At 55.8% G+C, this 23,677-nt stretch overlaps 1 protein-coding gene across 3 annotated transcripts in view; it reads left to right on the top strand.

The window, feature by feature from the left end:
* Positions 1–82: 82 nt before the first annotated feature.
* The window catches only part of LARP1 (La ribonucleoprotein 1, translational regulator), a 42,339-nt gene continuing 18,744 nt past the window's right edge, over positions 83–23,677 (top strand). The window contains exons 1-2 of one of the 3 annotated variants that reach the window (XM_035338657.1): positions 83–190; positions 13,991–14,017. The gene's annotated coding sequence lies outside the window, so the exon portion shown is untranslated. Of the gene's footprint in view, positions 191–3,223; positions 3,348–13,990; positions 14,018–23,677 lie in introns of those variants that run through there. The other 2 variants (XM_035338656.1, XM_035338655.1) reach the window with 2 other exon arrangements.

Genomic DNA, 23,677 nt, shown 5'->3' with positions numbered 1-23,677 from the left:
CCTCCGAGGCTGCCAGATCTGACATCAGGCTCCTCGCCGCCCGACGCGCTGGGGGTGTTTTGCAAGAGGCTTGGCGCGCTGATTCATCGGGAGGTATTGATCTCGGAAAGGCGCACGGCGCGGCTCGGCGGCTTCCACCTGGAAAGCTGTCGGCGTAATGGTGGCGAGGAGGAGAAGTTCGGTGTGCCAGGTAAACGTCTGTGCCCCCAGAGCTGGGCGGGTTTGTCGCCGTGCATCGCTGTCCGCGGCGGCCTGGTGCGCCGTGACTCGCAGCTGGCCGCATCGCTCCTTTGTGTGGGAGCTGGGCCCTGCCACGCTCCCTGGAAATCAACCCAAAGGTGCAGGAATACAAGAGCGTACCTCCAAAGCCCGTGCAGGCGGTTGCAGGCCTTTTGGAGGTCGGGACCTGGGGACACAAACCAGCACCGGGTGGCACACAAGGTGGCATTGCGGTGCTCCGGATGATTTTTGTTGCGGTAGGGTGAGGGGCTAATCCCGCAGTGCCCGGGGTTTTGTTGGGCCTGGCATGATTGTCCCACTATTCCCGGAGGTGTTTAAATAATGGGATTGGTTTTGTGACGCTTGGCAGCAGCGCCTGGTTCGTGCGGTGCCCCAGACTGTGCCGCTCGGCTCTCCCGCACTCGGGGCATTGTTTCTTCGGCCGCCTGCTTCGTTAGCAGAGAAAACGTGTCAGGCGATCACGGCTGGCTCACTCCCACGAGAGGCAGGGTCGCGTAGCGGCCCTTTGCCTGAGAGCCCTCTTGTAGAGTTTGCAGGCCCCTGCCATGTCTGTGCTGCTTTGGGCAGAGGGTTTCTGACAGAAAGAGACTCGGAGCGTGAGCTTGTGCAGGGGACGTGCTGGTGAGGTGAGCTGTGGTCTTGCAGTGACCTCCAGGAAGGAGATCACCCAAGGAAAAGTGACTTCTCTGTACACTTGAAATGGGTTGGGTGCTCATAAATTGTGGAAGGGCATTACTAAATGGTTTTAGTTTTTAAGCATAGCACGGAGAACCGTGGGTTGTGTTCGAGCTGTGTTCCCAGTGCAGTGCATGTGTGCTGAGATCCTAAATGTTTCCAGCCCTGATCCTGCTGGGGTAGCGAGGAGACCTAGGAGCCAGCGAGTATTATCAGGTCAGCTCTGTAAAGGTGAGGAGATCCCTCTATGACTCGTTTTACAGGCTTTGAAAGCCCTAATTTTTTTATAATGATTGTATTAATCATAGGCCTGTAGAGCAGATTTAATGGACGAGACATGTTCCTTAAGGTGTTCACCCGATCCGTGTTGGGAGTAGTGTTTGTAAAAGTGAAGGGATTGAGCTTTGGCACAGATAAAATGGCCATGTTCAAGATGGTCCTGAGCTTTGCTGCCCGTGTCTGAATATAGATGTGGAAGAGTTTGGCAAATCCATGGGACTGTGCAGGTTTTTGAGCCGCTTGACTTCCTGCAACTGAATGCCACCTGGGATGGTTGGATGCACGGCGGGGGCTGATGCTGGAGAGCTGTCTGGATTTGGTGGATTAGGTTTTATCTTTGGAGTTGGATGGCTCACATACCTGCCGCAGAGGTCGTGGGGTACGCCGAGGGCTGGCAGCGAGGTCTGCGGTGGGAAGTTGGAGTTAAACATCCCTGCTTGCTCAGTGAGGTGGACTGCTGAAGCAAAGCCTCTCCTCGCTGCTTAGCCCCTCCTCCCAAAAGCACGGCAGCGTGGCGTTAAGTGGAGCAACCATTAGATCGGGTTAGACAACAGCGATACTGCTGATGCTGGGAGCGGAGGCTCAGGTGCTGGCGGAGAGGCGCACCAGAAAAGCTCCCTGGTGCTTGGCAAGGTGCGCACCGCCTCTGTCGGCGTGCGTTTCGGGTGGGGAGTCCGTGGAGCTGGACATATAACACAGGAACGTGTCCGAAGTGGCAGGGCTTGTGTTAGCGTGCACTGCTCGTGGGGGACACTGACAGGGCTGGTAACACCTCACTTTTGCTCTCCGATGATCAAGGAGCGAGGGCTGTGTGACCGTCCCCTGGCTGTAGGCAAGTTGCTGTACGTTCCTTATCACGGAAAGCAGCGCCGCCAGAGCCTGACGTGCGAAGGCATGACGGTAGGGAGTGTGTGTGCAGTAGCGAAGGAAGCGTTCTCTGACAAAAACAGCTTTGTGCTTTTGGCTATAAACCAAATTTGAAATATTTTCTCCAAATTCTTCTATAGAGGAGGAGAAGTGTGGCTTGCAGTTGATTCAGCTCGACCTTCTGGAACATTTTGTACTCCTCCGTTGTGCCCAGCACCAGCGCTGGTGATGACGCAAGCGTTGGTGCAGGCAGGTGTTAACAGCACCCCGTTTTGAAAACCTTTCTGGATTTCTTTCAAGAAACGTTGCATCAAGGCACTTGGCACTTCTTAATTTTTAAAGCCGTTCACATCTTGGAAGTAAGAACACCCAGGTTTTAATGGCTGGCACCGCGAGCTTTGTCTGCGCTAACTTCTATGCCGTTTTTCCTTCTGGTTGCAGACACTCTGCCGTGAGAAAGCAGCACCCGGTATCTCCTGGTGGAGATGCAGGAGGTGCTCGAGTTTCTTGAAGAGAGTTTGTTGCCTGCCATTTGGCAGATGCACGGGGAGGATAAGCGGCGCCTTGCAGAAGGCACACCTCAGTTCCTAGCAGCAGGCACTGGAGGTGAGCTGACTTCAGAGAGCGCCTGGTGGTTTATGGCTGGTACTGAGGAGAAGGCAGGGAGAGAACAATTCGGGAGCTTCTCACCCCTCGCTGACTAACTCCCCAAAGGGCTTTCCTTGAAACCAGCCTCCAGTGCAGGAGATAAGCTGTACGGGAAGCTTGTTTTACCCCTGGCATTTCTTCACATTCGGAGCAGACACGCACATCTGCCTGCCTGGGTATCCAGCAGGGTAGAGCTGCACACACCTATTTCCAAAGTGTTGGGCAATTCTTGCTCTGTCGTGGCACGTAATTGTGGAGCTCTTGGGGCTGTTGGTTGCAACAGAGCTGCTATCGCAGCAGGAGTCCTCCCCCCGTCGCCCCAAGTTTCCTCTCTGCCATACGGTTTTGTTCCGATCCCACAACTCCCTTTTGAGTAACGCTTCCCGTTTTAGTGGGGAGCACGAGGGCGGCTGGAACTCCCTGCTCCCAAAACGTGAAGGAAGGTTGGTGCTTTCCCTCCCCCGCATGCCTTTGCCCTTCAGCGTCGTGCTGGACCTTTGCCCTGTTGTGCACTGTTTGTTTCGGGAAGGCTGGGGAGCGCGGCGTGGCTGCTGGAGAGCTGACTCATGGGCCGCGGTTGCTGGGATTTGGTGCCTTTTTTCTACCTGGACCTCTGGTTCCTGACTGCCAGCCACGAGGTATTGCTGGGTGATCCTCACCAGCCGTCCCTTTCACCCCCACAACTCTTCCTTTAGGCGTTTTATTGCCTGTGATACCACCGGGGTGTGCGCTGGGATCGCATCTGGCATCGTGGGGTTGGACGGAGGAAGGGCGAATCGGGTGCAAAAAGGGCAGGGAATCGGGGCGCTGGGCTGCAGTGCTCTGCTCTGGCTTCCAAATTATGACACCTGATCCTTTCACTGTGCTCAAATAGTGTGAAATTGTCCTCAGGGGAATGCCAAATGCCGGCTTGGATAGAGTTAGGTTTCTCCTTGCATGCTTGAGACTACTCTGTAAGGAATCTCCGATCCCACCTCAGTGGTAGCTCATTTGGCTAAATAAGGAACGGGCGTTTTAGTAGAAAGCCGTGCTCTCTAGACCAGATTAGATGTTTTAATCCTCGCAGTTACTACAGCTACAAACAGCAAGCGTTAAAAATATAATCACCTTAATGAAAACGTAAATACGCTCGCATGCTGCCGGAGGATTGCGGTGTCCTTTGTGACCACGCAGCTCTCAGAGGAGCTCTGCTCCCAGCTCAGCAACCAGGTAAACCGAGCTGCAGCTGCCTCGCTGTAGGTCTCGTAGATAACTGGTGGCAGAGCTGGGAAGGCTTTTTGCTCTGCTCTCCCAGTCTGATTGGGAGTGGTGAGCTTTGTTCGTTCCCAGCCATGATGCACGTTTACATTACGGCCTTTGACATGTTATTTATCTGGTCGTTTTGGCACTGGAGCTTTAAACTGGTGTACTACCAGCGGCTTAAATCTGTGTGCCGTGAGATCCCCAGCGTGGCCAGCTCTGCTTTTGCTGTTCTCTTCACTCAAGGCAGTGCTTCGGTCCCGAACTCATTCTGTAGGTCCTGGACCCCATCAGTGATCTGCAGGTGGGGTTGGGCAATTTTTCTCTGTGCACTGAAATACAAGTGGCTAATGTGAAAATCCAATAGCAAGTGATAGAGCTGGGTGGCTTCAGCAGGTAGGAGGAGAGGTAAAGAAAGGCTTCTAAGAAGTTACTGCAGTGTTACAAGAACTTAACGCAGCACTTTGTGTATTTAGGCAACAATAATTGGTGACCAGAACAAATGGGACCTGAATTTGCCCTTGAATAAATCAATTACCGGAGTTCTTTGTGGGAAGAGTCCCGGGTCAGGATCAGTCTGGGTTGGCTGGAAGGAGAGGTGGGTGCACAGGACGGTGCCTCAGCAGCGAGTGCAAACTGGCACGAGGCGTTTGGAACGAAACGGGTTTGATGGCAGTTTGAATGCTGCACAAGATGTATGTTTTTTGGGAAGGGTTGTGGAAACCGTGGCCAAGCACAGTGTCAACATGTTTCCAAACAGAGGCTCATCCTGTAATTGCAGGTTCCCAGAAAGCCCTCCTGCCTGACCTGCCTCTATCAGAGCATGTGTTTGTACAACAGTCGTGGGGGGCTCCTGGGGGCAGGGTGTGTTGCCTTTTCCGAGCAAATCGGCGCAGGGCACGTGGTAGCTCTGCCAGACCCAGGATCACAGCGGGCTGCTGCTGGTGATGGAATTGCAGAAGCCATCCACAGTCAACCCAGCTCAGGTGTGAAGCTTGCTGTGGGTTTTGCTAGGGTCAGGAGCTCTTTGTGCAGCATTAACGCTCCGTGTGCTCGAGGATATTCTGCCGTGACTTGCACGGAGAGGGAGGAAGGGCCGTGAGTTGGCTGGGCTAATGCCTGCATTAACGGTGCTTTACCTTCAGCGTCCTTCTGGGGCAAAGCTGACTTAGGAGCAGCCCGCTTGCCTCGACGCTTTTGGGGTTGTCATGCCGGATGGGAACACGTGGCAGGCAGTGCTTCCCGGCGGTTGGGATGTTTTTTGTTGTTGTGCTTTGAGTCATCCGATTTCTTTCCATGGTCACAAGTCGGAAGGACTGGCGGAGATCTCAGCTGCAGATAGCCTGGTGCTGACGGTGTGTGGGAGGTGACCATGGCAGTCCCAGGTCAGCTGGAAGCTGCCGTTTGTTTCGGAGATGGCCGAGCCCTGACTGAGGTGGCGGGGCTGTGACCGGGGTGTATCCGTGCAGCTCAGCCTGGTCTGGGTGCTGTGTTCCCAGGCAGTGCGCTCGCCTCCTGCCTGGCAGCCCTGAAGGCAGGTCTGCAGGTGGAGCTGGGCTGGGACCTGGCAGTCCCACTGCTGCCTTTCTCCACCCTGGACCCTTTCATCAGAGCGTCCCCAGCCTCTGATGAGGCCCAGGAGCAGAGTCCCTGCCCCAGGAGGGCAGTTGTGGAGGAGAAGCATCTCTGATGCTCCACAGCATTTTTTTCCATTTTTTTCCCCCCCCTTTTTTTTTTGGTGCAGAGAGTGCCCTTGGTGGCAGTGACAGCAGTAGCCAGGGAGGTCCTTGGGGGCATCTGGAAGAGCCGTGGGGCTCAAATGGAGCTCGCCAACATCACTCCCATCCTCGCCACGCCAGCTGGACTTCAGCAGCGATAGGAAAGCTGGGCAGGGAGGGTGGAAACACGCGGCATGAGGGCTCGGCACACACGTGCTCCGTGCTGATCCAGATGCACGGACCTGAGCCCATCCCCAGCCTTGCCGGCTACGGGGGGCGCAGCCCTGAGGGTCGCTGCAGGGTGGGGGGCTTGGAGGAAGCAGCAGTGGTGTCCCCAGCGCGGTGCCGAGCGCCTTGTTCCAGCCGAGCAGCGGTGGCGCGTGCGGCGCTCCCGCAGAGTGACTCTGCAGTCTGCAGGGCATGGCTGCATGGCGGGGAGCAGCAGGAGCAGCAGCAGCCCCTCTGGCGGCGGGCGGCAGGGCACGGGGACAGCTCGCTTCTCCTCCTCCTCCTTTCCCAACACCCTTTGGGTTTGGTTCCCCCCCCCCCGACTCGCCTGTTGGGTGATAGGTGGAGAGGATGGGGTGGGGTGGGGGTCAGGGCTAGATTCAGGAGCTAGGAATCGGTCTGAAACGCTGAGAAAGGTGAGTTTTTCCTGACTGAAGTATGTGGGGAAACGAGTATCAGGTTGGAAAAGCCACAAAAATGAGGAAAGGGGAGGGTTCGGGTGGTGGGAAAGGGAGAGGAAGGTGCGTGGGGAGGTCGACTGGAGAGGTCTGGGGGGTGGTGTCATACCCGCCCGGTAACTCGGAGGTGCTGCCGGATGGTGGGTACGGTGTTAAATACCTCTAACTGGATTATTGGCAACGTCTTCTCAGCCTTCCCCCCTCCTAACCGTGCCTTTGGAATCCCCCGGTTAGCGAGCAAATGAGTGATTATCGATGTACCAAGTGCTGGTTCCCAAACTGCCTGGTTTGCACGCTGAGAGATGAAAGCGGCTGGGGAACAAATGAAATAGAATTTATAATTAAGGAAGATTTAATGTTTGATAAGCCAACACTCACTTTATACTACAGGAAATTAGTTCCTTCAGATTGTTCAAGGTCAGATCTTCCATTTTTTTGGTATGAAATCTCGCAAAAGAAGCGCTGAGTTTATTCCTGCAAGACAGTTAAGATTCTCATTACAATGATTTTCTACCTTTTGCTGGAGCCCTTCTGGGTATCTGCACAGTCAGCACAGTGCAGGGAGAATGTCTGCTTCTGTTGACCTCCCTGAACCCACCGAACAAGCCTCCTGAAAACAAAGCCCCTAATATCAAATTCCTGCGTGCCTGTGGATGTAGCGCCCTTGGTCTCATCTAGCACAGGAGGAGATTTAAAGCAGTGACCGAGGTACTTTGCTGTGCCTGGGTGCCTACGGGCAGCCACAAAGGGAAAACAGCGAAGTGTGAGGAATGATAGCGGTACACACTAACAGAGAAATGATGCGGCCATATCAGCAGGTACTGAAATGTGGAAAAATGAGTCCTAAAAATGTTGCAGGGAGGTTTTACTCTGACTGGAAGAGAAGCGATAGGATGTCTGTGCTCGAGATCCCACCCAGTAAGACAGGAAGCGAATCACAGAGGTGGCTCCGCCATGTGCTCGGATGACAAAGCATGAGACTTCCCTGGCTGTAATCATGTTAAATTTCAGTTTCCAATTCCCTGCTAAACCTTGAAAGCTCGGGGGAGTACCGAGTACGATCTGATGCACCTTCTGAGTGCGCAGAAACCCACTGCAGGGAGTCTTGCACTGAGCTGAGCAAAAGGGGGACTGATTCCTTTCGGCTTCCCAATCCCAATGAACTGTTACACTGCTGGTTTTGTGGTGGTGCTTTTTTTTTCTTTCAAATCAGGGAATGCCGGGATGTGACATTTGCACTCTGAGCAGGGAGGGATTTGATGCAAGCGACCCTCAACTTTAAAACGGAGAATTAAGCCTGTAAGTACAACTTTGAAGAAGATTTGGAAGAGACATACCAGGTCACGGCAGACAACTCGAGGACTTCACTTGGTGTTGCTCGCTCACCATTTATCACGCTGTCCTTAGGCAAAACTTCGCTGTCGTGTGTTAGGCTACCTGCCCTTATGTGCGCACAGAGAAGCGTGTAGCAGAGCGGTATGCAATAAGCCTGTCGTAGGGAAACCCTGTCCTGTATCAGTTTCCATAGGGTGGGAGCCAGCTGGCTTCTGGGCAGCACACACATGGCTCCTGTAGCTCAACAAGAGTCTCTCCAAGCACGTTAATTTTGCCTGATCGTGCCTGAAATCCTGCCGTGTGCTCGATGTTCGGTAACTTCGAGAACAATTTGGGGATGCTTATGCCGGACCCAGGCTGGTGTAGGCTCCGTCTGGGCTGATCTCCTGGAAGTCTGGAGGCTTCCAGTGGTGTCACTTCAGGCTTACAGGTGATTAAGGGCCATGAGGCAGAGAGCTGGGTCACCAGCTGCTTCATGGGAACGGTAATCGGACTTCTCTCCTGCTCCTTCCTTGAAGGTGCCGCCTGCTTTCTCTGCAGCTCATCATCTGATGTGTGAATGGAGGGGTTGGGGCTGGTGGTTGGAGCAGCGACGTGCTGCTTTTACCCATTTGGGGAGAGGGGAGAAGGGGTTAATGGCAGAGAACATCAGTGTTTGTTCTCTCCAGTACAAGCGCTGATAAGTGGATGGGAGAAAAAACAGCCGTGACCTTACAGTTATTTTCTGTGTGTGTGCGCACATGTGAGCGGTGGATTCGCAGGGCTGTTTGTTTGGAGAGCTCTCGTTTTCTGTGGTCAGGCTGACCAGGCACATTCCTCCAAACCCCTCTGGCATTGCTGACACCTGGCAAGGAGACCTGGGCCCCTCTTTTGAGCAGGTCCCCAAAAGGTGCTTTGGCCAGGCACGGTGCAGGTCCCAGCGGTGGCCGTGCTCGGGTACGTGCCGTCACGGCATCAGTCGGCTCCTCTCCCCTGCAGTCAGGAAGAGGCTTACAATCAGCAAAAGGTACCAATTCAGCGGGGTGCACCGTGTGAATCTAAAGCTAGGGAGCTCTCTCAGATAATAATGCTCTCATTTTGCAGCAGGGGATTTTTTTCAGGGGGTGTTCCCCTTGCAGCACGGTGAGGCTGGAGCTCTTTGTCCCTTTCCAAGCACATGAAGTTAGCTGGGGCACCCCAGGTGAGCTCCACCAAGGCTGCAGTCATTTCTGCACTGAAAACCCATTTCAGTGCCAGAGCTCACCCTGCCTGCAGCTCGTCAGCCTCTTAGCGCAGATGACCGGGGTGTCCCCAGGTAGCGGCCCACATGCGAGAGAAGGAACCGAGCCTCTGCTCTGGATGGAGATCAGAAAACCACTTCAGAGGGTCTAACAGTCTGGTCTAACCCTTGCAAAGAAGGGATTTGGGAGCTGACGAATGCTTCTGCATTCTTTTTTCCTTCCATCTTTTTCTTGATCTGACCTTTGAGGTGTCTTCGGGCCTGACCGACATTGGTGAACAAGACCTTTTATCTGGGTTGGATCTTCCACCCAGCTCGAGCTTCAGCTTCCCTTTGCGGGGGTGAGGAGCCTTCTTATTACAACAGCCCAGCGTTGTTAGGAGGCGCTGGAGGTGGCTGCCCGGGCCTGGCAGCGGGGCAGGGTGGGGAAGAGCTGGGTGGCTGTGAGCCGGACCCTCCCCGAGCCTGCTCAGCAGGTAAGGAAGGAGGGGAGCAGGAAGCAAGCGAGATCTCAGGAGGGACGTAATTGGCCATGCTAATCGCCGGGGTTTGGGTTTCTTGCTTTGCTGCTTTTTCCCAGCAGACCTCGCCCCCTTCTCTTCTGCTTTGAAGCGGCCTGTAACTGTCTCAGGAACCTGTGTGGGCACCACGTGGGCCTGCGAGGGGACGCCAGGGGGTAGGATCTGAGCTCAGAAGCCACCTGGGGATGGAGAAGAGATTGAAGGAACGCTGGTCTCTCTGCAGCAGATGCTGGACTGTGAATTGGGACCTTTTCCCTACCTGTGCTATTAGCCTGGGAGGATCCTCTGTGTAGCCAGAGGAGCAGAAATGAAATATCCCCACTGGGTGGAAACTTGAGTCTGGAGGAGATGCCCCCAGTGGTCCTGCCATCCACCAGCATTTCCCTGCCCTGTCCCTCTCCTGGGCAGCCAGTGCAGCCCCGCAGCCTCTGAGCCATCGTGACCAAGCTCTGGTCACGTCTCTGCTGCTGAGTCCCTGCGTGACCTTGGAGAGGTCATTTTTGTGCTCGCATCCCAGTCTTTCGTCTGCAAACCGTGGAGGATGAGTTAGTTGCAACTTCCCAGGTCCAAAGCTGGGGCAAATCAGCCAGTGCCTTCCTGTAGCTGGGAAGAAGCGGTGAAGGACGTGGGCTGCTTGTGTTGAGGCAGAGGGGAAGGATCCTGTGTCCTGCTGGGAACGACCAAGGACCTTGCCGTGGTGCCAGCGGGGAGGGGAGCAGCCCTCGCCATGCTCCACGAGGCCAGGCACTGTGTTTTGGTGGCACGAGGCGTGGGGACTTCCCTGGGGTGCGCGGGGCTGGTCCTCAACCTGTGACCGTGCCGCCCCCCTGGGCAGCTGTGGCTGCGGGTTGGGTGGCAGAGCCAGGGGGAAGGCTCTGAAGGAGTTGAAGTTGGCTGAATTTAGTACTCGAGCGTAGCTGGAGGGTGGGGACTCGTGGCGGGGGGGGGACAGAGCAACATGGTGCTGCAGGGGGCACAGCGGGGGGAGACGTGGGCTCCTAAATGGGCTAGCCTGCCTGGAGCTGTCCCAGATACCTGGATAGCAGCGGTGGGCAATTAGCCCCTGGGGAGGGGGTTAGTGTGGATGCAGCACCTTCTCTCTGTAAATGCCCCAGTTTAACACATGGTCTCCTCCTCTGTTTAAAAATACCACCAGGCAAAATTGTGATGCTGTATTTCCCCCCCCCCAACACCCTGCACACCTAAAATAGGCAGGACTGTCCTCAATTTAGTTACGTTTCTTGGGCTTCCAGTGCTGCAGCTCTGGGTATTGGTGCTCAGAGCCGGTACCTCCGCATCGTGCCCACGCCCTGATGTGACGGTCCTGAACGGGATGCTCAGCGCCCTGCCAAACATCCTGCCGGCTGCTGCGCATCCTTGACCTCTTCCTGCTCTCGCCTTTCCTCCACCCCCTGCGCTGATAGCAGGGAGAGGCACGAAGCTTCGCTTCCTCTGAGATGTAGGCTGCGAGGATAACGCACGGAGCCGACTGGGATGTTAACGTGCTTGGGAAATACCTGGCTCGGCGGAGGTTGGCGCTGTGATGGAGAGATCGCCACCGCCTGTTGTAATTATAATCCTCCTGCTGAGGCACCGGCTCTAAGCCTTCCTGGTTTTTGGGCCCAGGGTGAGAAACAAAAGAGCCTGCATGCGAGAAGGGGAAGGAAGTGCGAGACCACAGGGCCTGAGTTTTCTTGCGTCGTGATAGCGGCGCCGTCTCGCCCCTTCCCGTTCGGTTGCCTGGGGATGGTTTTGCATTGAGCTGGCACGGCGAGGCTGGGCGTAGCGGGGAGCCGTGGGGCAGCAGGGGCAAAGCTGCCTCTCCTGTGTGGGGAAACCTCAATCGAGTGGTGTGGAGCTGCTCCGGAGCATCGTCCCCTGGCCTGCGGTAGGGTGCCTGCCTTTGGGAACTTTGGAGGGAAGCGGGTGGAGAAACGATGTGTGTGCTGCGGGAGAAAGCCCTGGGGCTGGCGGGCTCTCAATGCTGAGGCTTTGCTTGAGTAAAATCTGTGTGGTCACTGTGTTTGGGTCCTCTGTGCTTGATTTGTAACCTTCAGGGACTGAGTGGGGCAGGCAGCCTCGGTGCTGAAGTGTGTTAAATGGGCTCCTTGGAGGCAGCCCCAGTGATGTGTCTGTGGCCTGTTGGCCATGCGTGTTTCTGCCTCCTTCCCCCCCCGCCATGGCTTTCCTGGGAAAGAAAGTGCTGCTCGATTTAGGCTTCTCTTGGGCACACCAGGTGCTGCCTTTAATTGGCAGGCTAATTTCTAATCTAGTCACTTGTGCTTGCAGGGAAGGAGGCATCCCAAAGGGATGTTGTGCCTGGCAGTCCCCGCTGAGCCCTGCCTTGTGCGTGTCCTCCGAGCACTTCTGTATTTCCGAAAAGTGAGTCCCAGGGACAGATTGCTCCGTGCTCCTTCCCTGCGGGGCGAGGAGCTGCCTGCGAGCCCAGCAGTCTGGGTCTGTGCTTGGATTTAGACCTGCCCCAGCCACTGGTGTGATGAGTTGGGTGGGCTCAGCTCAGCCTCACCCGGCCAGGAGGGCTGAGGGCTGGAGGACAGGCGAGTGCTGTTCCTCAGCGGGGGTCACGCTGGCACCTCTAGGGGAGAACACGAGCTTTATCTGCCCCTGGCCAGCATGCATGGCCCCTCATTTTTTAGTGGCCTAAGGCACTGAGGTATTTCCACCCCTTTTCAAGTTGTGATGGCTGGGTGAGCCTTGGTCTGCCTCTCGAGCCCAGGGGTTGGCTGTGAGCTGAGCAGAGGCCTGGAGGCAGCACACGGCTGGTAGGGAACATCCCTGAGGGAACCTCTGGCAGCAGGTGTGGCTTCTGGAAGGGCTGTCCTGGGCCTATTGTGTGCCCTGCCACGTCTGGCCAGGCTGAAGGTCTTTCTGGTGAAGTTGGTGGGCCGGGCTGCCGGGAACGCAGGCTGGAGAGCAGCGTCTGGCAGGGCCGCACCGAGGGGATTGTGTGCCAAGGCCTGCCGTCGTTGGCTGGCACAGAGGAGCTCCTCTTCTCAACCACTGTTTTTCAGTATTATTTTCTCAGTTGTTAATTTTTTTTGGTGGTACCCAGTACCACCAGCTGATCCAAGCGGGTGGGATGTGTGTTAACCACCACTTTCACCTCATTTCTCCTCAGAGAATTTGGCTGGGAGTTGCCCAAGCAGGGAAATAGAGAGATGGCCTCTTATTGGGGACCTGATGGCTCAAGCACAGGGTGTTCCTCCTCGTTGTTGTAGGAGCCTGAGCTCATCAGCAGTCCTCACAGAAGTGCAGGCTGTTCAGATGTGCCTGGGTGATGCCCAGCTGGAGGGCTGCAGTAGAATACAGTCTGCACAGGCTCCAGACTGGTGCTTGGAAGCTCTTCTGGACCCTTTGGCTTTTACCCAAGTGTGGCCATGAGCCCTCCACACGATGACAGAGGGAGTTTTCATTTTTTGCCTTTTGCTTCTGCTGCTCCCAAGTGGGCTGGAAGCATCCCTGCCTGAGGATGCCTTGAACTGCGCTGTCGGAGGCAGGGAAGCAGCAGCTCGCTGGTAGGGGTGTGTTTCTGCAGCTTCTGCATTGGCTGAGCCCTGGCCAGAAAGCAGCGCCCTGCCAAGGGGTAGTCCTTACTGCAACTCCTGTGACTTTCCAGCTTAATGTGTGTTTTGGGCAGCTGATAAGCTGGAGCCAGGGGCCTGCCCCCTGTCCTAGGAGGACCTTGGCTTGCTGGCAGCCTCCCTTCCCCCTATTCTTCCAAGTTCCTTGAAGAAAATATAATGTATTGCTCCCTAAAATACACTGTTTTCATAGCTTCTTAGGAAGCCTTTATCCACAGGGTTTCTCCACACGTGGTGCCTGTCCCGCCTGCATCTCCAAAGAATGAATCTTAATTCTGATCCTCTCCAGCTGTTCAGTACACATTGTCCTTCCCGTGACAAATAGGGTCCATTAGGAGACTTTTGTGTGTGTGTGCTTCTAACTGGGAATTGCCTGGGGTGGGAGGGGTGAGTAGGGTGTTGCTGGGGACCTGAACCCCTCCAGACCCCTTCGAAGGGCTGAGCTTGCTGAGAGCAATCTGAGCTGGGAAGGGGAAGGCAATTGCCCAGGGCTGTGTGTGATGTTCCACCAGCACCCTGGGGGTGCTGAGGTGGCTGAGTGCTCTGGATTTGGCTGCCCCCTGCTCTCCCATGGCTGTTCACCGTGTTAAGGTGCTCTGTGCAGGTCTCTGGTTGGTAATGCTGGTTGGGGGGTGTCACCAGCTAGCTCATGGGGTGGGACTTTGAACATCTCACAAGCTTTTTATTCCTCACTGCTGTCTGCTAGAAGCCAACACAGAAGGTTATTAATGAGAGCAATACACTCAAGTAAACACTAACTTCTTCAAAATCTTTCTCACAACAAGTGGTTGAATCGAGGTGGGTTCCAAGCTAGATTGATATTTAACTTGGGATACTAAGAAAATACTTCCTCTGTTTAGCTAAAGCAAACAAATCAAGAGAGGAGGGACCGTTTTAAGTATGATTTGCACTCCAGCTGCAACCAATACTGATATTTTCTTTTTTTTTTTTTCTTTTGCAGATATATTTCCAGCTGACGGCCAGTCTGGTATGTACTAATTAAAAATGGAGTTCTTCAGCTCTCCCTCTCCCCTGCCTTTCCTGCACTTCTCTTTCTGCAGAGTCAGCATTAATCAAATATGGATGACTGGTAGAGGAATATGCAACAGACATTATTTAACAAAAAGGGTGGGGGGAGGAACTAAAATTTTGTTTCTGTATGGCAAGTGATATCTTCATGCTTTCATGTAGTGATGATCATGGGCTCTTCCTCCAGGCTGATAACCATTGGAGTGCCAGGACTGACAGAGGGGATCTTGTTTTACCCAGCAATAGCGGGAGCGCTCGGGAAGACTGATCCCAGGAGCTGTAGTGCCTTTTGGATGTCCCATAGCAAAGGCATTGGGAATCAGGGGCAGTTCGTGATGTGGCCTTGTGCAACCGTGATCACATCACTGTCTGCCTCCTGCCTACATTTCCGGCTTTGCAATGGGATCACATTTTCCAAGTTCACAGCAAGAGCAGGAGGATAAATAGCTGCTGATTGTGAAGCACTGCATGATCAGGATTTGGAAGTATAAAAATCAGCTCTGTTGTCTTAAAGCTGGTTTCAGTAAAAAATAACACTGTTTTTGAGAGGTCTGGTGTGTCAGTGGCAACAATTTGGCTTCATGAACTGCCCAGAGGGTTGGAAGTGGTGCATGTGTGTTTGTTTCCAGAGCTCTAGCTGGGTAATGGGGCCATCATACACAACTAGATCCACTGGAGCTGCTGAAGATGCCTCTCTGGGTTTTAAAAAGGCTTGCAAATGCTTGGGTTGCTTTTCACTATTTTAATCACTTTCAGAACATGCTTGAAAGCAAAATATTAAGTGTGGCGTTGAAGGAGGAAAGGTGTGTGTCCATGTGTTGAGTACAGCAGGTCTGAAGCCAGGATGGGGCAATGACTGCACAGAAAAATTCCTGTGACTTAGAGGGTTTTCTTCTTGTAAGATGCTTTTCTCCACCCTGCCTTCATCGTGTGGTGTGTTCTGCCTGCCCGTGCTGCAGACTCAGATGGCCTTTGGTTGGCACCACTCCATGCTCTGTGCTCCAGCTGGTGGTGGACCTTCACAGCTGGCTCCGGGGTGGGGCACAGCGTGCATCTGCAGCAGACGATAGCGTGCGTTGCTGCAAGTGCGTGTTACGTGTCAGGAGGGTCGCAGAAAACATTGCCCACAGATCTGGGGGGGGGGGGGGGGGCCACTCTTCTGTATTTTTAAGTAGATAAATGAAAGCTTAAGCAGGATTTCTCTTACTGATAGCTCTGACACCGCACAGTTCCTTCTCAAGCTTTCTTGAGAAAAGCCTTAAAACTGGTGCTGTGCTTTTCCTTCCCGTGCGCCGAGTCACCTGGAAGCCCCGATGGCTCCAAACACAGCCGCGTGGATGTGGTGAGGGCAGGGTGGTGCTGCCAGCGGGCTGCTCCCGGATGTCTGGTGCCCAAGGAAGCACTTAGCACAGTGACTGAAGATGCCGGGTTGCGGTAAAAGGGTTGGGACCTGCACGGGCGAGGAGCCTGAGCCAAAGCACCAGCCATTTTGTAGGCACGGCAGCAGGAGCATGCCCCAGAGCATGTACCTGCTTGTTGGTGTGAGGATGCTGGAGGCGTTGTGCCCTCAGCGTGGTGTCACGGTGCAAGCACAATGGAGGTGGAAAGGTAGCAGTGTTTGCATCCTGGTTACCTAACAGCATTTGGAAATAAAGCTGCTCCCTCAGAGAGACTACCAGGGGCCTGCCTCGTGTCTGGCACAGCCGTTCCCAGTCCTCTCCCACGCTGAGCAGCCAGGCTTCTGCAGCTGCCGGTTGCTTTTCAGAAGAAGCCACTTGAGGGCTCGTGATCCGGAGTTCAGGTGAACCTCTGAGAGATCTCAGCACCCTTGAGAAACGCGTGCTGGGCTCATTTGTGTGTTGGCAAACAGAAGAAAAGGCTTCCTCCCACTCAAGCTCCCCACTTCTGCTGTCAGAGGAGGCTGTGAGGATGTCTCCGCTCTGTGGATGTGTCAGCCGTGAACATCTAACCCCCCATGAGGCTGCCCATGCTGCCCACCTCTCAGGACATGTTGCCACAGGAGGTGCTGAAGTTCGCTGCCTGCTGTTTAACGAAGAACTTCTGCTTGCTCCAAGCACATCTACCAGCTTCAAGCAATGCTCCCACTGCTGGTTTGTCAGGGGATGCCTTCCTGACATCGCTGCACTCAGCCCATCTCCCAGCAGTGGGGAATCCCAGCCTTTTTGGTCACACCTCCTAAGGGCTGCCCCTGCTCAATTGAATTCCTTTCCTCTGTACAGCCGTAACACCGCTGTGCCCTTGCTGAGACCAGACCTGACTGCGGGGTTCGGTTTTGTGCAGCAGCAAGTGATGCTCTTTGTCTCGTTTTCACTACTGATGATTTTTTTTTTTGGTTGTCTCCATCCTGAGCTGATCATTGGAGAACTGTCAGCAGAGCCTGATACACCTTCCTTGGGTTAGAAACGCCACATTGAATCAAACGCTGTTGAAGTCCTTTCATGAAGAGATGTGGGTGATGCTCCCGCTGCAAGGAAGCGGTTTTTAGTCCTTTATGAAGAAAAGGAGGGGAGAGGGATCTTTAAATTAGCAGAGAAAAGTGCTGTGTTGCACTCCTTTCTTTAGCCGGCTGCTCTTAGCTTCCTTTGGGAAGGCTCGCTCTGATTAAGGGCTTTTTACTCTTTACTTTTTTTGTGTATTGAGAAAGGGGAGACAGCCGCCTGTAGCGCTGGCATTGCCTGGATGGGCGAGTGTGTTTTGTGTAGCAGGATCCACGTGGCCGTGCGCCCTGGAAGGGAATTGGCAGAGTTTGTTACATCAGTTACTGAGAGGAGGCTTGGATTTCACCGCCTTTGGCTTAAGGTGGGGGGCTTAAGTGAGGGTGTTCTATTCTGTGCCTGGAGAGTATACCCTGAAACGGGCTCAGCTGATTTCTGGAGAAACGCTGCTTGGTGGGACACCCTACGTCTGGCCTCTCCAGATCTCTGTTTGCAATTCCTGGTCCGGCCACCACAGGACAGTTGCTTTCCCCTGCCCCGAGAGATGGGACTGGATTTCTGGCTGGTGGTGCCGTTGTCATCTTGGTCTCGCAAGCTGAGTTGATGCTGAGTTGATGCTGTGGAATCAGAGCAGCAGATTTGCAGCTGGCTTGATGCAGGCTTCAAGCGCGAGGTCTGGTGGGCACTTTGCAAGTGCCCGGTGCCCAAGGGAGGCGGCTGGTCCCGCAGGGGGGGCTCTGCAGAAGCGGAGTTGGGCAGAGGAATCACGGCAAGGAAGACTTAAGAGCGATGTTATTTGGATTACCTCAGTCTCCTTTCTGTCTCTGGATCTCCTCTTTGAGGTGACAGCTCCTCCAGAGATGTGCTTTATGTCAAGTTTGCACCTTTTCCTTGCACGACCCCCTCGCCTCCCCCCTGCCGGTGCCTGCGGTGGGAACCGGGCGGTCCCTGCTGGAAGGGGGCTGGCGGCAGCGCTCGGCTCTTGCTCCCCGTCTGATGGCTGTTAAATATTTACAGTGAGACGTACCAGATGCTTCTGAGGAAGGCTTTTTGTCAGCTTCCAAGTCCCCGGTCGCAGCTGCGGCGAGGCTGACGGCCATTAAAGGGCTTGCATCTGTGCGGAGCCCTCGGCTGGGCTGCGACACGGTGACCTCGTGTTGCTCGTGCTGCGGGCCCCGCCGCTTGTGCTGTCTCATCGGCTGCAGCGGGCTGCGGGTGGAGAACACCCCTCTGCGGATGACAAGAGATTAATGATGTCTGGTCCTCGGGCTTTTTTCTTTGAAGCTCCTCCACTGCAGTGGGAGGGGGAGCGGACGATGCTCTCGCAGGACCGGCCTTTTGTTGCCGCGCACCTTTCTTCTGGGGCCGTCTCTGCGTGGCGACAGCACACCCCTACCCCCGCATGGCTGTTCCTGCTCCCTTTTTGTTCCAGGCACAGCCTTGTCTGCCTCCTTGGCTTCCGCAGAAGGAGGAACAGGCTGATCCAGGCTAGGCAGAGCTCCCACTGCCAGCTCCGAGCATCACCACCCTCCTGCCGTCCAGGGCTGGATCCCGCAGCAGAGCCCCGCTTCTCGCTGCCAGCCCAGCAGCTGGTGCCTCTCTGCCGAGTGCCCCCCCGTGCTGGTCACACTGGTCAGGTTCCCGGCATACCTCCTGCTTTCAAGATAAGCTCCAGGACCTTGGGCCGGGCCCTGTTTGTTGCTCTTGGTGCTTATCAGCTCTCGGCCGCTGACAAGGTGACCCGCAGCACCAAGGACCGGGCGGGAGGGAAGGTCTCCCCAGCCCGTGCCGTGCTTCAGGATGGCACCGCTGGGACCCACAGCACGTGTGTGTGTGTGTGTGTGTGACCACGTGCACCCCGCGTCGCTCGTGTGCTGAGCACCCCGGTCTCAGCACTGCGACCCGGCTCGATGCTGGGCTTGCAGCGCGCCGTGGAGGTCGGCTCCTCGGCGAGGCTCGGGAGGGGCGGTCTCGCTGGGTCATCGTTTTTCAAACTAAATATAGTTGCCTGTGCTTTCATAAGGCTGGGATTTTTGCGTCACGTGATTGTCTTATCCCTCCTGGCCGGCAGTCAGTCAGAGTAGGGGATCTTGTGTCTGAATGGGTAATAATTAACTGTTAACTAGCTTTTCATTAGAGGCTGGCAGAACAGGCAGAGCGGTGCTGCGGAGGTAAGCAGGAGCGGAGGAAACCCCTCTGGGTCTGTCCTGGAGGGTGGAGGCCAGTGCTGCTAGGACACCCCCCTTTAATTTGCAAATCAGTAGCCCCCAAAGGTGAGTGGGTTGGTTTTTCTTGCGCGTTTTACGAGGAGCCGCGAGTCCTGCCGTGTTCTGCGCGTCTGTCCTTGCCGTCCTGTACTTCCTGCTCGTGTCGCCCCTCCCTCTCCCCAGCTGCTGATTTTTTTCAGGTCATGAACTATCAGCTGGGCTCGGGGCCGTCCTGGAGGAGAGCCTGACCCTCAGACTCCTCCATGACTTGGCTCCTCTGCCTGCCCTCATTCTCCCCGGGCCGCTGCAGCCTCGTCTCGGTGCTGAGCGCACCGCGGCGTCCTCCCCGCCCCGCCGCGGAGGTGCCCTTGCTGTGCCTCGGCGCCCCGAGCAGCAGCTGAACCAACTCGCCTCTTTTCTCAGGGCTCGGCGTCTGCAGCCCCAGCCTGTCCCTGACGGACGTCCACAGGTTGCAGGACCGACATGGCATCTGCTCCGGGAGCCGCGAGCGCTGCCGGCTTTTCCAGCCCTCTCCATTAACTGTTTAATCTGCTGGGGAGCGTTTGCAGATGTCCTCGGAGGCATCGGAGCGGCTGGCGTCGCTCTCCTGCAGGGTGGCAGGGGAATTGCTGGCTCCGTGCTCTGCCGGCCGGGAACGTGCTTGTGCCAGGGAAGCCGGCTCAGGCGCTGGGGCTGGAGCTGTGCAGCGCTGTGGGTGCTGCTCCCCTCTCGCAGGGACAGCGAGGTGGCTCCGCATTGTGCCCTGGTTGTGACACCAGGGAGCTGGGCATCCCTGGCCGTGTCCCCACTGCAGCTTGGGAGCCGCCTGCTCTCCCAGCAAAGACCATGGGAGCAGACAGCTTTCCTTACAAAACTTGGGAATTTCTTGTTGTCTCCTCCTGTGCGGCCAAGGGATCGGTGCAGGGCGTGCGTGTTTGTCATCTGTGGTGAAAGTTTCCTAGAAATCCTCTTGGGGGAAGGATGTCACTTGAAAAGGCGCTCAAAAGATGTCACTTGCCCTTAAGATGGTTCATTTGCTACCTTTAATAGCAGTCAGCTGTGCCAGGAAAAATCCACAGTGTCCTCGCTGGTTCTGTTAGTGCTGGAAACGCCTGGTGGCGTTTCTTTACACGCTCCTTCCTGGCTGCAGCTTGGCTGCTTGCTGAAGGGTTCTTGCCCTGAACTGGAGGGCTGCAGGAGAGGTTTGTGCAGCGCTGGTAAATCCACACCAGTCCTGGAAGCAAACTGGAGTCAGATGCTGCAGATGATGTGTGCGTGCAGGAGCTCGCACCTCAGTTACAGGCATTTAAAAAGAAACACTCTTCGTAGCCTCCCTGTGACCAGAGCTGCGTGTCGGGAAGCTCTGTGCCCATCTGCGCTGCCTTTGGGCTGCAGTCAGCAGAGGGACAGGCTCTGCAGATTCACCTTCCCCTGCTCGGGAGCTGTCTGAGGAACAGGAACATCAGCCGAGGGATGCGAGGCGTTGTGGAGCTGCGAACAAAGCTCCGGTGCTGTGCTCCCAGCCCAGGGCTCTGGCTCCATCCCGCTGCCGCCCATCACCCTGCCTTCAGCCTGCCCCTCTGCATTTTCCTGGGGCCAGCCCCAGTGCTCTGGAAGCTTGCTTTAGGACACCCAGGTAGGAGTGTTCCCATGCTCTCTGCAGCGCTGTCAGATGCCCTTTTTGAAGTTATTTTTAGCGAGTGATCTTTGCAGCCGTCGCAGAGCTTACATTGCAGAGAAGTGTAGGCAGCTCCTCGCTTCCTTCCCTGTTACAGTAGGGCTTGTGAGGTGGAGCTGTCTGCCGAGGAGCTGCAGAAAATTGCTTGGAAGGCTTTGAGCCGTGGTGCCTGCAGCTTGTCTCGTTCCTGCTCAATGTACTTCCCACGTGCTTTGCTGGATCCTGCTCCGCTCTGCACTTTGAGGTCTTTCGCTTGGTCCTCGCCCGCTGTACGGCAGTTTTTCTTGCACGTGCAAGAAGCTTCTCAGTTGCAGAGGTGTTGAAAGTATCCCTCTTAGCATCTGGTCCTGTCCATAAAGGTGTGCTGCCAGCTGGGAGCTGTGTGACCACGTGCCCTGGGCAGTGCTGCTGGCTGCAGCTGGTTCCCTGCGGTCCCGGAGCAGGAGATGCCAGCTGTTGGCGCTGGAAGTTTTCCTTGCGGCAGCATCTCATTTAAAGCTCCTGGCGAGCTCTGTTCCGGTGCTCCCTTGATTTTTCCACACTCATGCACACGCCCCTCCAGCTACAGCTGTGGTTCGGTGGGAGGCAGAGCAGCGCAGCGGTGGAAACCTGGAGCAGGTGCAGTCTGAGTCCCAGTTTGCCCCGAACCTGCAGGTTTCATGTACCTGGTGATGTCCTCAGCAAAATGTCAGCATGGGAAACCAGCGGTGCTTTAAGTCCCAGAATTTTCCTTTGCGTGCAGAGCTTTGGGACAAGTGTTACACTGGGAAGGCTGCCGGGAAGGGGAAGGCTGCCGTCAGCTTACAGGGCACGTCTGCCCTGCAGGACTGATCCTACAAACCTCTCTGGAGGAGGCGTGGTGCCGGTGGGCACAAAGATCACCGGCTGTGGCCTCTGACGCCTGGGCTCGGTCGGGCTCCAGCACCAAGGTGTGTTTGGCTCTGGCTCGCTCCCTGCTGGGTCCCTGCTTCTTGTGGGAACTGCTCTGTGGGTCAGTGCCGCGCTGTCCCCCAGGTCTGCCCTGCGCGCTGTGTCCCTGGAGGGACTCGTGCCCCGCTCCAGAAGACTCTGAAGGTGTTGGCTGCCTCCGGAGCAAGCAGCTTACGCCCAGGCTGGTTTTCTGTGCCTGCACGATGAGTCTGCACAAAAATGGAGTGGTGGAGTAGTAAAACAGCATCCTGCACAGCATGGGAGGAGGGAGGCTGCTCCAGGGAATCCAGGGCTTCCAGGCTTGTCGCCTCCGCCCCAGCAGGATCCGCAGCACGGAGCCGTGCCCCTGCCTCAGCCTCTCCAGCACAAAGTCCAAGCTCTTGGCTGAAAATCCGCCTGCATCAGCAGTTTTTCCTAGATGCCAGCCCATGGATGAGCAAGGCTCTGGGGCAGGCCTGCTCCCTTTGGGGGAACTTAAGTCCTGGTGACTTGGATCCTGGGGAAGGAAGGATGTGCTGTGTCAGGGCTGGAGCACGTGCAGAGCCCCAGGACTCCGCGTTACGGCGAGCATCAGCTGCCCTTTGCGAGGCTGTCGCAGCTGGAGCGAGAGCACTTGTCCACGCCGCACCTGAGCGGGGTGCCAGGAGCAGGCATGACATTTACTTGCTGGAGATGCAGATATTTCTGCTGCGTAATGCCCGATCCCAGCCCTGCAGATTTATTCCACCTCTCCATCTGCCTTTTCTAAGAATTCTTCGCAGGCTGCAGTGGATGTAAGGGATGGCAGGGAACCAGGCTGGCTGGCGGAGGGTTTGATTTCCCCGGGTAAGGTGGTAAATGTGTCCCGTAGGCTGCGTGCAGCAGTCCTGCAGCACGTCCCTCACAGGGGTGCAGAGCTGTTGTGGTGGCTTCTGGTCCTTGTGCAGGGGCTGTTCTGCTCCCACGTATCAGGGTTTCCTCACCTGGACGCTCCCTTCTTGCCTCGAGGCTTACGAAGATGGCTGCTTCACTGCAGCCAGCTACTGTCTGGAAGGAGAACAGGAGAGTTTCCACAGCCTCACCATCAAGGTGTTCAGCAGGTGCTTCAGGCAGCTTTTGTTACAAGGCAGGGAGTGCTTTGGCTGCGTGTGGGTCATCTTAGGGGTCTGACAGCAGTGCTGGTGCCAGGACCCCAGTGCTCTCACCCATGCATTGCCCCCCTCGATCGGCAAAGTTGGCTTGGCTTGGCAGCCCCGTGGGAGGATGATCCGATCCCCCCTTGATGCCACAGGCAGCAGCAGGCACAGCCTGGGCGGATCAGTTTTGGCAGCCTTGCTGCTGAGGCCCAAGTGCTGGGCTGAGGATGAGCAGGGAGGAGGCAGGAGGCTGCAGACAGCGGTCGGGATCAAAGCTTGAGACCTGCTTTCTATTTCTGGCTGCCCTTGCATCTGCTCTTTGACCTCAGGCAAGCCACTGCTTTCTTCTCTGGTCTCTGTCCCCTTGCCAGGGTTGCACAGCTATAACACAGGGTCCCTCTGCAACCATCCTGCCAGGAACTGAATGTTTCTTACTGCAATCAAATAAACACAGGAGACTTGGGATATGCCAGGGCACAAACCTCCTGGGTCAGTCTCCTAGTATTTACATCAGTCAAAACCTGCAGGCTCTGCACGCCCTGAGAAGTGACGGGAGGATGGCTTGTCTCCTTGCAAGGTTCCCCTGGGTGCTCAGTCAGGTTTTCTGCAGAGCCATTGATTGCACGCAGTCCCCCTGCTCTGCTCAGCAAGGAGCTGGTGTGCTGAGCATCCATCTGAGATGACCTCTGCGGGGCTGGGTGCCCCCAGGGCCGCCCGCAGGGTGGCTGCTCTGCACCCTCACTGCCCCTGCTCTGCCCTGCTCCCTGGCGCTGCTGCTGCCTTGGATGGGGTCAGTGTGGCTCCAGATGGCTGCAGGGGTGTCCTGCCAGTCCTTTACATGGTCGCAAGCACCAAAAGGGAAGTGTCTTTTTTTTTTTTTTTTTTTTTTTTTCATTTTAACTCTTTGCCCTGGACGCCTCTGTATGGGTGAGTAACATCCCAGTGCTCCCACTTACCGAGCTGATGCAGTGGCAGAGGGCAGCAGGACTTTCTCAGCGTGCTTTGGCAGGGCTCCTCCCAGCTGCGTGCACCGCTGTCCTTGGGGGAAGGTTTGCTTCTTTTTTCCTAGCCTGAGTGCATGGCTTAGCCTTGTCTGCCTGCCTGCCAGCACAGTCACACCCCCTCAGTCTCCTGCTTTCATGTGAGCAGTCCCGATCCCATCCTGATCCCGTCAGAGATCTCGATGGATCTCGACTGCATGCTGCCCCCACCACACCACTGCCCTGGCTGCGC

This window comes from Oxyura jamaicensis, chromosome 13 (genome assembly GCF_011077185.1).
Source record: "Oxyura jamaicensis isolate SHBP4307 breed ruddy duck chromosome 13, BPBGC_Ojam_1.0, whole genome shotgun sequence".
Taxonomy (NCBI): Eukaryota; Metazoa; Chordata; class Aves; order Anseriformes; family Anatidae; genus Oxyura; species Oxyura jamaicensis.
This window is presented reverse-complemented; position numbering and strand designations above follow the sequence as displayed.